A 12,237-nucleotide genomic window follows, 5' to 3' on the forward strand; every position below is an offset into this window, starting at 1 on the left:
CGCTTCACATCTAGGAGGATGCTTAGAATCCAAAAGGCTGGGGGGAATGGGGGGCTAGGGCTGTGGCTCAGTGGTAGAGCGCTTGCCTAGCATGCATGAGGCACCGGGTTCAATCCTCAGCACTACATAAATGTAAAATAAAGATATTTGTCCACCTAAAACTTAAAAATAAATATATATAAAAAAGGCTCAGGGTGTGGCTCAGTGGTAGAGCTCTTGCTTGGTGTGAGTGAGGCACTGGGTTCAATGCAAAAAAAAAAAAAAATCAAAATGGGAAGAAGATAACCCATATCAGAGAGGAGGGTGTGGGGAAGGTGAAGGGCTTGTGCATGGCTCCTGGAACCCCTTCACATTGGGATTCTTGTTAAATGGTGCAGCCACTAAATTTACACTTTAAAATGCCTAATTCTAAATTTAAGGGTGACTTTTATGTTATGTAACTTTTATCTCAATTATTTTTTTTTAACGGATCTGCGGATGGACCCCTGGGCCCATGCATGCTAGGCAAGTGCCCTATCACTGAGTGACCCACCCAGCCCTGAACACTTTTAAGTAGTGCATTCTCTGTGTTTAACACTCATATATATATATATATATATATATATTTTTTTTTTTTGCAAATCTAAAAGTGCTCTAAAAATTAGGTCCAATAATTAAAAGAACAAAACTCAACATGAAAGGGCCCTGAGGAGTCTGTGGCCCTGGGCCCTGCGCTGCCCCCTACAGGCTGCCGGGCATCTGGACACCCTGTACGTGCCCAGTGCCAGTCACCACCAGCCTGCATCTAACTAAGGAGGGTTAGGACATGACCTAGCAGTCTCACCTCTAGAATTCCCAAGAGAAATGTGAAAAGCTGCTACATGACAAACTCATAGCATATTGATACTAATAAAAATGTTTGGCTGATGATGTAAAAGTACTCATACTAGACATTAAAAAAAAAAAGTGTGGGGCTGGGGATGTGGCTCAAGCGGTAGCGCGCTCGCCTGGCATGCGTGCGGCCCGGGTTCGATCCTCAGCACCACATACCAACAAAGATGTTGTGTCTGCCGAGAACTGAAAAATAAATGTTAAAAATTAAAAAAAAAAAAAAGTGTGGACTTCCATATCTCAAAAGGACACTAAGATGAAATAGGTCTCTCTAAATAAAAATGTCAAAACCGGAATCAATAAATACATATTCCGACAATGAAAAGATGCTTTATTTTTATTTTTTTACAACATATTAGTGAATACACCAGATTGCATTTTCTCAAATGGCAAATGAGACACAGGATGACATTTCTCTTTGATTCTCCCAAGAATCTCAATCTTGTCTATCCTTTGGAGGTCTTGGTTTCTTACACCATCTGGGACACTGTCCATGAGGATACCAACGAGGCTTAGTAGTAAAGAACATTTTGCTAAGTTTTTCTACCATGGGTCTTTGCTCAAGGTGTTCGCCTTTTTCTTCTAATTCTGGTTTTCAGCACTTGATCATGTTTCTTCATTGTTGTGCACAGGATTAGGATGGGGATAGGTCAAAGTGAGGCACAGTGGCACATGCCTGTACTCTCGGTAACTCCTGAGACTGAGGCGGGAGAATCACAAGTTCAAGGCCATCAGGACAACTTAGTGAGCTCTCACGTGTGTTCCTATGGGAAGTCCACAGAAGGGTGGCAGCATGCTATCATCTGCCATCAGATGTCAAAGCAAGCTCTACTTTGCAATTATAGTCATCTGCAAGAGAAGAAATGTACATTTGTGACAAACACCAGACACAAGCTCTGTCATGAGACCACCACGTTCATTGCCTCTGCCTTCCTCATTTTGAGAGTGCTGAGCTAGCCCCAGGTCAGCAGAGTCCACCCACCTAGACCCAGGCAGGGATGGTTGTCTTCAATACTTATAACAACCCCATGAGGAAATGGGGCTTGGGGGGGGGGGGACAGTTGCCCTGGGTCATCAGCGAGTAGGTGGCAGAGCTGGGATGAATTGAAGGTTGGCTGACTCCAGTGGACCTGCTGTGGGGTCAGCTCCTGCCGCAGTCTGGCTGGGCACAAAATCACGAGCCACTCACAGCTTTGTAGATTCAAATAGCAATTCTTTATTCCCGAACTCACACCGGCCCTCTACAAACACATTCTGGGGAAATTCACGTTCTGGGCCAAAATCCATGTACTCCACCAGGCTCTTATCAGCAGGATACGCCCTATTTCCCCCCCCCCCCAGGGTACACCTTAAACCTGGAACTGCCCTAAACCCAAGGAGCGGGATACTCCCTAAAACCTGATCCGCCCTAATCCAGTAGGATCCTCCTTAAACCCGGATCCACCCTGGTCCTTGAGCAGGGTCACCTTTCTCAAGCATACATGCAATGTCAAGTCCATTTCCACGAGTCCTTCCTCTAAGCAACATGGGGTACGCTGGCAAGGAAATTTCCATGCGTCATTCTTACTTGGCAATGGCTCTCAGCAAGCTCCTGGACATCTCTTGACAGCAATGTTGAGTCTGGCCACTGCTGCAGACACACAGACATATACAGAGACATGGACACACTCCCCCCACCCCACGACTCACACACATACACACCCCTCTGGCACTGAAATACACAGGCTCACACACACCAGATACACACATACCCTCACAGTGAAGCAGCCACACCCATTCATACACACACAGACCAGTATGGACATGCACACACACTCTGACACACACAGTGAAACAGACACACACTGAAACAGACACAACCCCCTGAGATACACTCTGAAATAGACACACAGATTCATATACTGAAATAGACACTGAGAAACATAGGGAAACACACACTCCATTAGTGTGTGCGCACACACATGCACACACACAAATACTCACAATGCGCACCAAACCACACACATGGAAACACAGATGCAAACACTAACCCTCATGCTCACTGGAGGCACTGGCGCTGTTGCTGAAACGCGGGTCAAACCCTGGGCCGAGGGAGGGTGGAACCTGCCCAGAGGGTAGGGCTGGCTCTGAATTTCCTGTGGTCTGTGGATCACTTTGATCTGGCCAGGCCTCCCCCATGAGGTCCTTTGCCATCTGGTACCCCCAAGCCCACTCCAGATGCTTGCTAAGGGAGTCGAGTGGGGCCTGGGCCTGGGCCAGGGTAAGTCAGGGGATAGGGAGCAACCCAGGGGGCAGGCGAAGGTGCTCTGGAAACCACCTTCTTAAGGGCCGACTCTCCTCCAATTCGTGGGTCCGTAGGTTTGTTTTTCGTGCTGGGGATGGAATCCAGGGTCTTGTGCATGCTAGGCAAGGGCTAGCTGAGGCACACCCCAGCCCTGCCCCCATTCATTAACCTCAGACTATCTGAATGCTTGAGTGGAGGTGTGGGCTTCCTGCTGGATCCTGAGGGTCACAGCTAGTGATAATGGTGGTGGTGGTAACAATAAAAACCCAACATTGACCAAATAGTTTCTATTCTAGGTGTCGTTACCTTCAATCCCTACAATAAGCTTCTAAAATCAGGACTATCACTGAGTCATTATAGAGATGGGTCAACAAAAGCCTGCAGAAGCAAAACAACTCACTCCAGCTCTCCCCAGCTCGTCAGTGGTCACACTGGTCCTAGGACCCAGGAGTGTCTTATCTGTCAGCCATTGCTGCCCCAGTGCTGCAAGTCACATAGTTGGGCCCATCCACTAGGCACTAAGCTCTGCCCACAGTGGACCGGGGAGGGTGGAGGGGTGAACATGTGCTGAACAAGAGTCCAAATCCCTTACTCAGCCTGAACTCTGAAACCTGATCCCAACCCATGGGTGGCCTTGTCTCCATGAGTGCATGGAGGTAGACAGGGTGGGACAGGGTGAGATAGGGTGGTTTTTGCTTAACCCGTTGGGCCTCACTTTTCTGTTCTATAAAATGGATCAATGGATGGGGGGGTGTAAATGGGATAATGCATGCCAAGTGCATAGCACATGGGAAGTTCTCCGTATAGAAGAGCGAATGATTAGCCCTTATCTAGCTATTCACAACTGGGGGGGTGGGTATTTCATGGGTGAGGCTTGCGATGCTGAATATCTCGCACATTAGAAGACTACTCACAGGGCACAGAACTGCCCTACTTGATGCCAGTGGCCCCACTTGGACAGATTCTCACCTGTGATAAATGAGCAGGCAGCGTCCAGGGTGGAGGAGTGGAGACCAGACCCCAAGATGACTGGGAGCAAGAGGACCCCTTGGGGCTGGCTCCAGGAACTCAGAGTGTTGATGTGGGGGGACTCTGGCTCCTGCAGAAGCACTTTCTCCTCCTCCCATCTCAGCATGCATGGCTTCTCTCCTGCCTGGCATCCCGAGGGAGGCAGCAATGTCAGCATCAAGAAGGTCACATCCACGAAGCAGCAGGGTTTCCTTGCAGTCAGCCTCCAAGATCCCTGAGACCCAGCTGTGTCTGAGCTGCCTTCGGTGGCGGCGGGAGGGGCTTTGTGCACCCAGGAGTCTTAGCAATCAATAAGGACAACAACAGCTGCAGTCATTCAGAGGAAAGTAAATAGCCAACCCCACCCAGCTCTGCAGAGGAGGCTGCTGACCCGCGATCACCGCTCACTGTGACAAGACCTCCCAAGTGCCCGGGACAGAGCGGCACTTAGGCGACATTCCTGTTCAGAAACGCAGAGCACGCAGCTGATCAGGAGGAACCCACTCAAGGGGCAGTCTGTAAAGTACCTGGCTTGTGCTCTCCCAAAGGGTCCATGCCCTTTCTGGAAGGGCAAAGAAAGACCCAGGGCTGATCCAGGTGAAAGGCCAGCCACAGGTGATCCTGGACTGGAGTCTGCATCTGAAAAGAAATGCTCCTTATCAGGCCCACAAAAAAGTGAATGTGGTCAGCTTGCAAGCCGACACCATTGTGTCCCTGATAAAAACTGTCTGATACTGATCTCTGTACTGGGGTCCCACAGAAGAAGGTCTTTGTTTTGAAGAGAATTGGGGATGAAGAATCTGCAATTTGGGCTGGGGATGTGGCTCCAGCGGTAGCGGGCTCTCCTGGCTGGATCCTCAGCACCACATACAAAGATGTTGTGCCCACCAAAAAATAAAAAATAAATATTAATAATTCTCTCTCTCTCTCTTAAAAAAAAAGAATCTGCAATTTATCCTCAAATAGTTCATTTTAAAAAAACAACTAAATAGAAACACATAAAGCAAATGTCAGTGAACGAGAAGAAGACGGAGACCAGGCAGAGGTACCCACAAGAGTTTATTTGTTGGAGCTGACAAATAAAGGCCATCTCTCCATAGGCCACGCCCATGTCTGTCCAACCCCATGTTGGACAGACATGGGGGTGGCTCAGGGATTAGAGCCCAGGTGTGTGGGGGGTCCTACAGTGGGTGATTAACCTTCTTTTTCCTTTTTCTCAAAACCCATCCTCATTATTGGATTGGTATCTGGGACAAGGACCAAGCTTTCTCGGGTCCCACCTCAGGTGCCAAATTTGTGGCTAAAAGCTCTGTCCTTGTCCCCGATGCCGGTCCAACAACAAGGACACAGTTTAGAGAAAGAGGAAAAAAGTTTGTTTTGCTAGCAAAGGAGACACACAGGGGATTCCTGTCCCAAAGGCTGTGATCCTGCCCATCAGCAGGAGCAGGGGGCTTTCACAGAGGTGACTCAAAGGCCACTTCTCTGTTGGAGTTGTGACTCACTTGTGAATTGGGAAGGTAGTCCTATCTGGTACCATCCCCAAAGTCTGCATTACTTCCTTCCTATGGTGGGTATGTGATCAAGGACAGAGAACTTGCCTTGCATGAACAAGGTTCTGGGTTCGATTCCCCAGCACAAAAAAAAAAAAAGAACAAGCCAAATAAAATAATGTCTAAGTATTCAGCTTCAAGTTAATGTAAACATTCTTGGAATGATAATACTCTATGCTGTTGACTATGCAGTGAAATGGGAACTTCACTTCTCAGCAGCACAGTTTGTCTGTATCTTCAGTGGGTCTGGTGTCAAATTTCAGGAAATAATTCTAAACTAGACTCCACACAGTAAGCTGGGCTGCGTAGCATAAAGAGAAAAGCACCCCACTTATGCTTTGAATCTAGCCATGGCTGCTCTGCCACGGAAACTTTTTAAACTGTCTCTTCCTCTCTCCAGGTTCCAATCTCGCCCTCTCCCTAACCTTAGGGGAAACAGGATTCCCTTTCTTCCCCATCCTAGGCACACTTATCTGTCCTTGATCCCATACCCACCATAGGAAAGAAGTAATGCAGACTTTGGGGATGGTACCAGATAGGACTACCTTCCCAATTCACAAGTGAGTCACAACTCCAACAGAGAAGTGGCCTTTGGGTCACCTCTGTGCAAGCCCCCTGCTCCTGCTGATGGGCAGGATCACAGCCTTTGGGACAGGAGTCCCCTGTGTGTCTCCTTTGCTAGCAAAACAATAAACTTTCCTCTTTCTCTAAACTGTGTCCTCGTTGTTGGACCGGCATCGGGGACAAGGACAGAGCTTTCAGCCACAAATTTGGCACCTGAGGTGGGACCCGAGAAAGCTTGGTCCTTGTCCCAGATACCAATCCAATAATGAGGATGGGTTTTGAGAAAAAGGAAAAAGAAGGTTTATTATTGCTTTGCTTGAGCAAAGGAGAAATACAGGAGACTTCCTGTCCCAGAGGCTGTGATTCTGCCGTCAGCAGGAACCAGGGGCTTTTGAAGAGGTGACTCTAAGGCTGCCTTCTGCGAGGGTTCTCCTCCGATGGAGTTGCAATTCACTTGTTAATTTGGGAGACAGTCCTTTCTGAGATGAGATCTTCTGGTACCATCCCCAAAGTCGGGATTACTTCATTCCGACGGTGGGTGTGGACTCCGGGACAGATAGCTCTGCCTAGGATGGGGAAGAAAGGTGATCCCAATTCCCCAGGGATCAGGGAGGGACCGAAAGAGAAAATAAACTGCAGTGGCTGAGCAGCCAGGGCTGTATTCAAAGCATAAAGCTGACCACGGTGGTTTCAGTCTCAGCAGCTGCCGAAACCCCTTTTGCCTTGGGGACTCCTGGTTTCTCTCCCTGAACAGGACAGGTGGCCCCGTCGTGGTCCACTTTTGAGACCAGGGAATCTGAACTCAGGAAAGTCGCCACAACTTTGGCCATTTGGTAAGTCCCCAGATGTGCCCGCCGAGACCCTTGGTTCCCTCTTTCTGGGGACATCGGTGCAGCCACTGGTGTGGGAGTCACGGTTAAGCGGGAAGCGAGAACCGAGGGACATCCAACTCCCTTCTCATCTGTTCTAGGTTCTCATGGGGTTGTTTGGCCTTGGGCTTGGGAATCCCTTCTGGTCTTCTGTCTGTGTCTGTCATTGCCCCCCTTTTAATACTACGTGGCCAGCGCTGCGTGCATTGATTCTCTCTGGGGAAAGATCTTGGCTGCGCAATTTAAAGGTTCCCATCCGTGGTTTTGGGGGGCTCCTCTCTGGTTGTCTGTTTCTTGCAGTTGGTCAGTCAGAAGTGGAGGAAGTGGAAGAAGTCTGTAGGTGCAGGTCTGTTTAAATGTCCCCACCTGTGAGCCCTGGTTTTGTGAGCCTCTCTCCTCCATCCATCCATGTCTGTCACCGTCCCTTTAAGACATGGGCCACACTGCATTGATGTGACTGGTCTTCCCTTAGCAGAAGGTCTTGGCTGCATAGGGACGTCGGGAAAAGCCTGTCTAAGAGAAAGACAGTTTGCTGGAACATAATCTGGACTCTGTTTTGTTTTTTTTTTTCCTGGATGATTAGACAGTCTTAAAGTTGGTCTGTCAGGGGTCAAGTATGTGACAGAGATCCGGGCATCGATGCGGTAGCATGACAAGGGGTCTGAAGGGTCAGGAACCGAGTTGAAGGTGCCCAAAGGGTTCGGGTCAGCAGGACACCAAAAGAAAGGGTTTTAAAAAAAATTTTAAATCTTTTAAACCCAGTGCAGGCACTCCCAGCACTGTTTCTCAGCCTGGCCCCCCTGGTAGCAGCAGATCATCTCACTGTGGTCAAGGGCACTGGCCCTAAACTGGGAAAAAAAAAAAAAAAAAACAATCCCAGAAAAGCTACCTGGGTTATAGAAAAATGGCCAGAGAGAAACCTGGCCTCTGCCCTGCCTCCCAGGCCCTTTTGCTTCTGGAGGGGGCTGCAAAAGATGTAGCAGTCGGTTCCAGCACTGGGGACGGGGAAGATCTGATAGGACACCCCATTTGGCCAGGGGATATTCATCCCTGGGACAATGCGATTCTTACTATAATAGTAGCCCATCGAGCTAAAGGCAGGGAGAGACTGGCAGAATAAACAACTTCACCCAGAAAAAAAAAAAAGACAGAAACGGAGGCCCACCTGTGTTTCCTAGGCAGCCCCTGCAAAGAGATCTTGTAGAAAGTCTTTAAAGAAAAGGATGGAGAGGTCTTCCCTGTAGCACATCGGTATGCCTAGTGCCAGAAAAAGGTCCTAAAGGAGTGGGGATAACCAACTGACCGCGGGGAACTCACTCAAAGTTGATGGCATTGTGAGAATGATAACCCAGACAGGTCAGGCTTAGAAATACCCGGTGCTCCAACCCTTTGAATGCAATCTGTGAGAAAAAAGATGAAGGCACTTTTTGTGTATTGCATTGCTGGATTGTCCAACCCTCTTCTGGAATGAAATTTGTTGTGTAAATCGAATGCACATGGGCTGGGGATGTGGCTCAAGCAGTAGCGCGCTTTTGACTGGCGTGTGCGAGACGCTGGGTTCGATCCTCAGCACCACATAAAAATAAAGATGTTGTGTCCACCGAAAACTGAAAAATAAATATTAAATATAAAATAAAATAAAAAATAAATTGAATGCACAAATCACATTCCTAAGGACTGTTTCAGAATGTGAATTTAAGAATGGGTCCAAAACTAGAAAAGATAAAAGAGGGTTACAGGTATGGAAATATATTTTAGTATAAAAAATTAGAAGGTGAAAAAGAAAGTATTTCTGGATGAGAAGGTATTTTTGGTAAAGTAATATTCTGGAACTAAAAGTCCAAGATGAAAGAGGACAAAACTAAGGATGTAAGGTTCTGAATGTCTAAGTAAGTTTCAGAAGTTGTGGAAGGTGAATCTCAAAAAGTTTGTGTTTGCGATTAAATCGGCTATAATTAGCACAGTCAAAATTACTTGAACTTTATGGCTGGGGCTGTGGCTCAGCGATAGAGCGCTTGCCTAGCACGTGTGAGGCCCTGGGTTCGATCCTCAGCACCACATAAAAAATAAATAAATAAAATAAAGGTATTGTGTCCAACCACAACTAAATATTTTAAAAAGTCAGAAACATGGATCTGCTCTTATCTATCAAGGTAACTTACTTGTATTTATATTTGTTTTTCTTCTTAAGTGTGTGTGTGTTTGTGTGGTGCTGGGGATTGAACCCAGGGCCTTCCTTTTATACGTTGTGTCTGACATGTGCTTCCCCACATGTTAAAGTTTGAACATTAGAGAAGCACGCTGAGGCAAGCATATGAAGCAGGGTTTATTTAAAAAGGGGTAACATAGACTTCTCCCAGGAGGGGGAAGGGGGCCATAGCTGGTATCCTGGTAAACCAAGAGGCTAGGTATTCTGCCCTTTTAATATGTCCTAGGCTTCCTTTGTTCTCCTGCCTTTCCCCCCTTATCTTTCTCCTTCCATGTAGGTGACTAGGCCCAGGAATGCTCTGTGGGAGGGCCCAAAGGTGGGAAACTGTGGGCTGAAGGGGGAAGGGCCGGATGCAGTAGCCAAGAACACAGTAACAACCTTACAGCTCCCTGTAGGGAGGGGCAATTTCTGGGATGGTTTATCTTGGCAACAGGTTAGAGCAGGGGCAGGTTCTTGATGAAGGCCTGGGAAGGCTCTGAAGGAATTAACATTTCAATCCCTCAGGGTCAGTCTCCAACTTCCCAGACTTCACTCAAAATTGGCCTCCTTGATCGGACCTGACTTGGTTTTCCTATCTACACTGACTGCCTGTCTAATTCTGGCTTCAACACTGTCATTTTAAGACCTGTCTTATATCTGTTTGCTTTGACTAAGCCAATTCCTGCTCATTAATACTGTTTCCTAGTGATTTAAGGCTACCCTTTGAGTTTTGTCAACCCATTCAGACCTGTGATTATTGTTACTGTGCACTCTGAATTCTAAATTGTACTTTAAAAGTTAAATTAGTTAAATGTAAAGCTTAGGAGAGCACTCTGCCAAGTTGGTGTTCTCCAAACTTAAAACCAGTTGTAACAAAAGTCTCGGGTTTGTATGGAAATAACAAATTTGGTTGGTATTTATTCGTGTATTTGATTTATAGCTGGATAAAGTAACCCATTGTCAATAAGTTATGTATACAATTTTGCATTACTCTTCACACTGGAATTGGAAGTTAAATGTACTTTTGGAAGGTATTAAGGAGAGTCTGATCTGTTTAAAGGTGACATTGTATAACATGGAAGCATTCTGCCACTTTTTCCACAAAAAGAAAGTTAAAAGCTCTCTTAGCCTGTCTTTGATTCAAGCGTCAAGTGTAACATTGTACTGTGTTAATTGGGAAGAGACCCACCTTACCTGAGATAAGGCTCTGCCTCCCACCTTACTCCATGTTAAAATGGCTCCAAAATAGGCTAGACTTTAGCTTATTTGATGTTGTGTTCAAAAGATTGATTTTTGTTATAAAGATTACTGTGATCTCAAACTTGGGATATAATGTATAAGTAAAGGTTCAAGATTATAAAAGTCATTTTTCTCTGTTCATAGCTATTACACAAACTAAATATGTTTTTGCTCTGTTAATTTATTTCATTTTCCTTGCAAACTTTATATAGAAACTGTTGCCTGTCAGTGTTTTGCGGAGGTATGGTTTCTAAATCAAAACACAACCTGGGTTAATGTGAGATAGTAAGCCCACAGACAGTATCTAATGCTGACTTCCAGTACTAATACTAACCCCAAGTAAATGAAAGGGTATTTGAAATTATAGATATTGAAGTTATAACCTTATTCCCTCTTTAAGACTGGTGAAACTGGCTTGCTGGGTGTCTAAAACCAAAAACTTGGAGATTAAAGTCAAGGAAGTAAAAGGGCCAAAGAAAAAGTAGCCAACATTATGGCCCTTGACCTCTGAGGTCAGCCAAGACCCAGAGGATGATGGGACCCCTCTCTGGGCTCTGCAACTCTGGTGAGTCCACCTGATCTGCTGATCAGGGAGATCCAGAGATTCCTAGAGAACAGGAAGCCAATCAACGGAGATTCTGCAAAGAGGAGGGTCATTGGAGAGGGAAATGTTTCTGGTGCTTCCAAGAGAAGACATATATGGTCAGCAGGACCCTAACCCATCCTGGCAGATGGTACCACTGGTAGAGAAAAGCTAAAAGATCCAAGAGGCTTCCCATATGTCCCTAAGAGTGATCTAGAGGAATCTCAGCTGACTCTTAAGTGTAGATAACAACAAGGTCAGTTTTGACCAACTTAGTCTTAAATACCTGGCAGATAGTATATAGCCTAAGCAGCATCCTACATGGACACTTAAAAGGAAAACCATTTTTTTTTTAAATGTAACTTAAGATGTACACTTATGTCAGCCCTACCAAAAGTAAGTTAAGCTGGAGGTGTAAAAGGAGGCTTGGACTCTAGAGTTGTAAATGTGTCCTGAGTTGATTACAGTCTGATTACAGACCTACAAATCTTCCAAACTACATTGATAAACTCGATCTGTTTTTTCACTTAATTATGAGTTATTGTCCTCATGGTTTTCAGAGACTGGCTGGAATACTAATTGCCTTTGTGCTGATCATTTACAAAAAAGTAATGCTTTGCTGTCTTATTGTTGTCTTGGCATGATCCCTGCCCTGTGTATGTCTTGCCCAGCCATCTGCCACTGTGGCTGAATACCCTTAACAATCCATCCTCACTCCACCAGATAGAGAACAAGGACTTTGGGTTACTTCCCCCAACTTTCAGGAGGAAACAGCTTGGAGATTTTTTTTCTCCCATTTTTCCATAGAAATGAAATACAGAAATTGACAGTGGAGAAAAGTAACAGTGGTCCACTTTATGCTTTTTTCTATGTTTTTTTTTAAATTTTAATATTTATTTTTAGTTATTGGCGGACACAACATCTTTGTTTGTATGTGGTGCTGAGGATTGAACCCGGGCCGCACGCATGCCAGGCGAGCACGCTACCGCTTGAGCCACATCCCCAGCCCCCACTTTATGCTTTGAATATAACCCTTGCTGTTCTGCCACTGCAATTTATTTTAAAAATGGACGTGTTTCTTT

The sequence above is a fragment of the Ictidomys tridecemlineatus genome, chromosome 3, assembly GCF_052094955.1.
Source record: "Ictidomys tridecemlineatus isolate mIctTri1 chromosome 3, mIctTri1.hap1, whole genome shotgun sequence".
NCBI classification, from domain to species: domain Eukaryota; kingdom Metazoa; phylum Chordata; class Mammalia; order Rodentia; family Sciuridae; genus Ictidomys; species Ictidomys tridecemlineatus.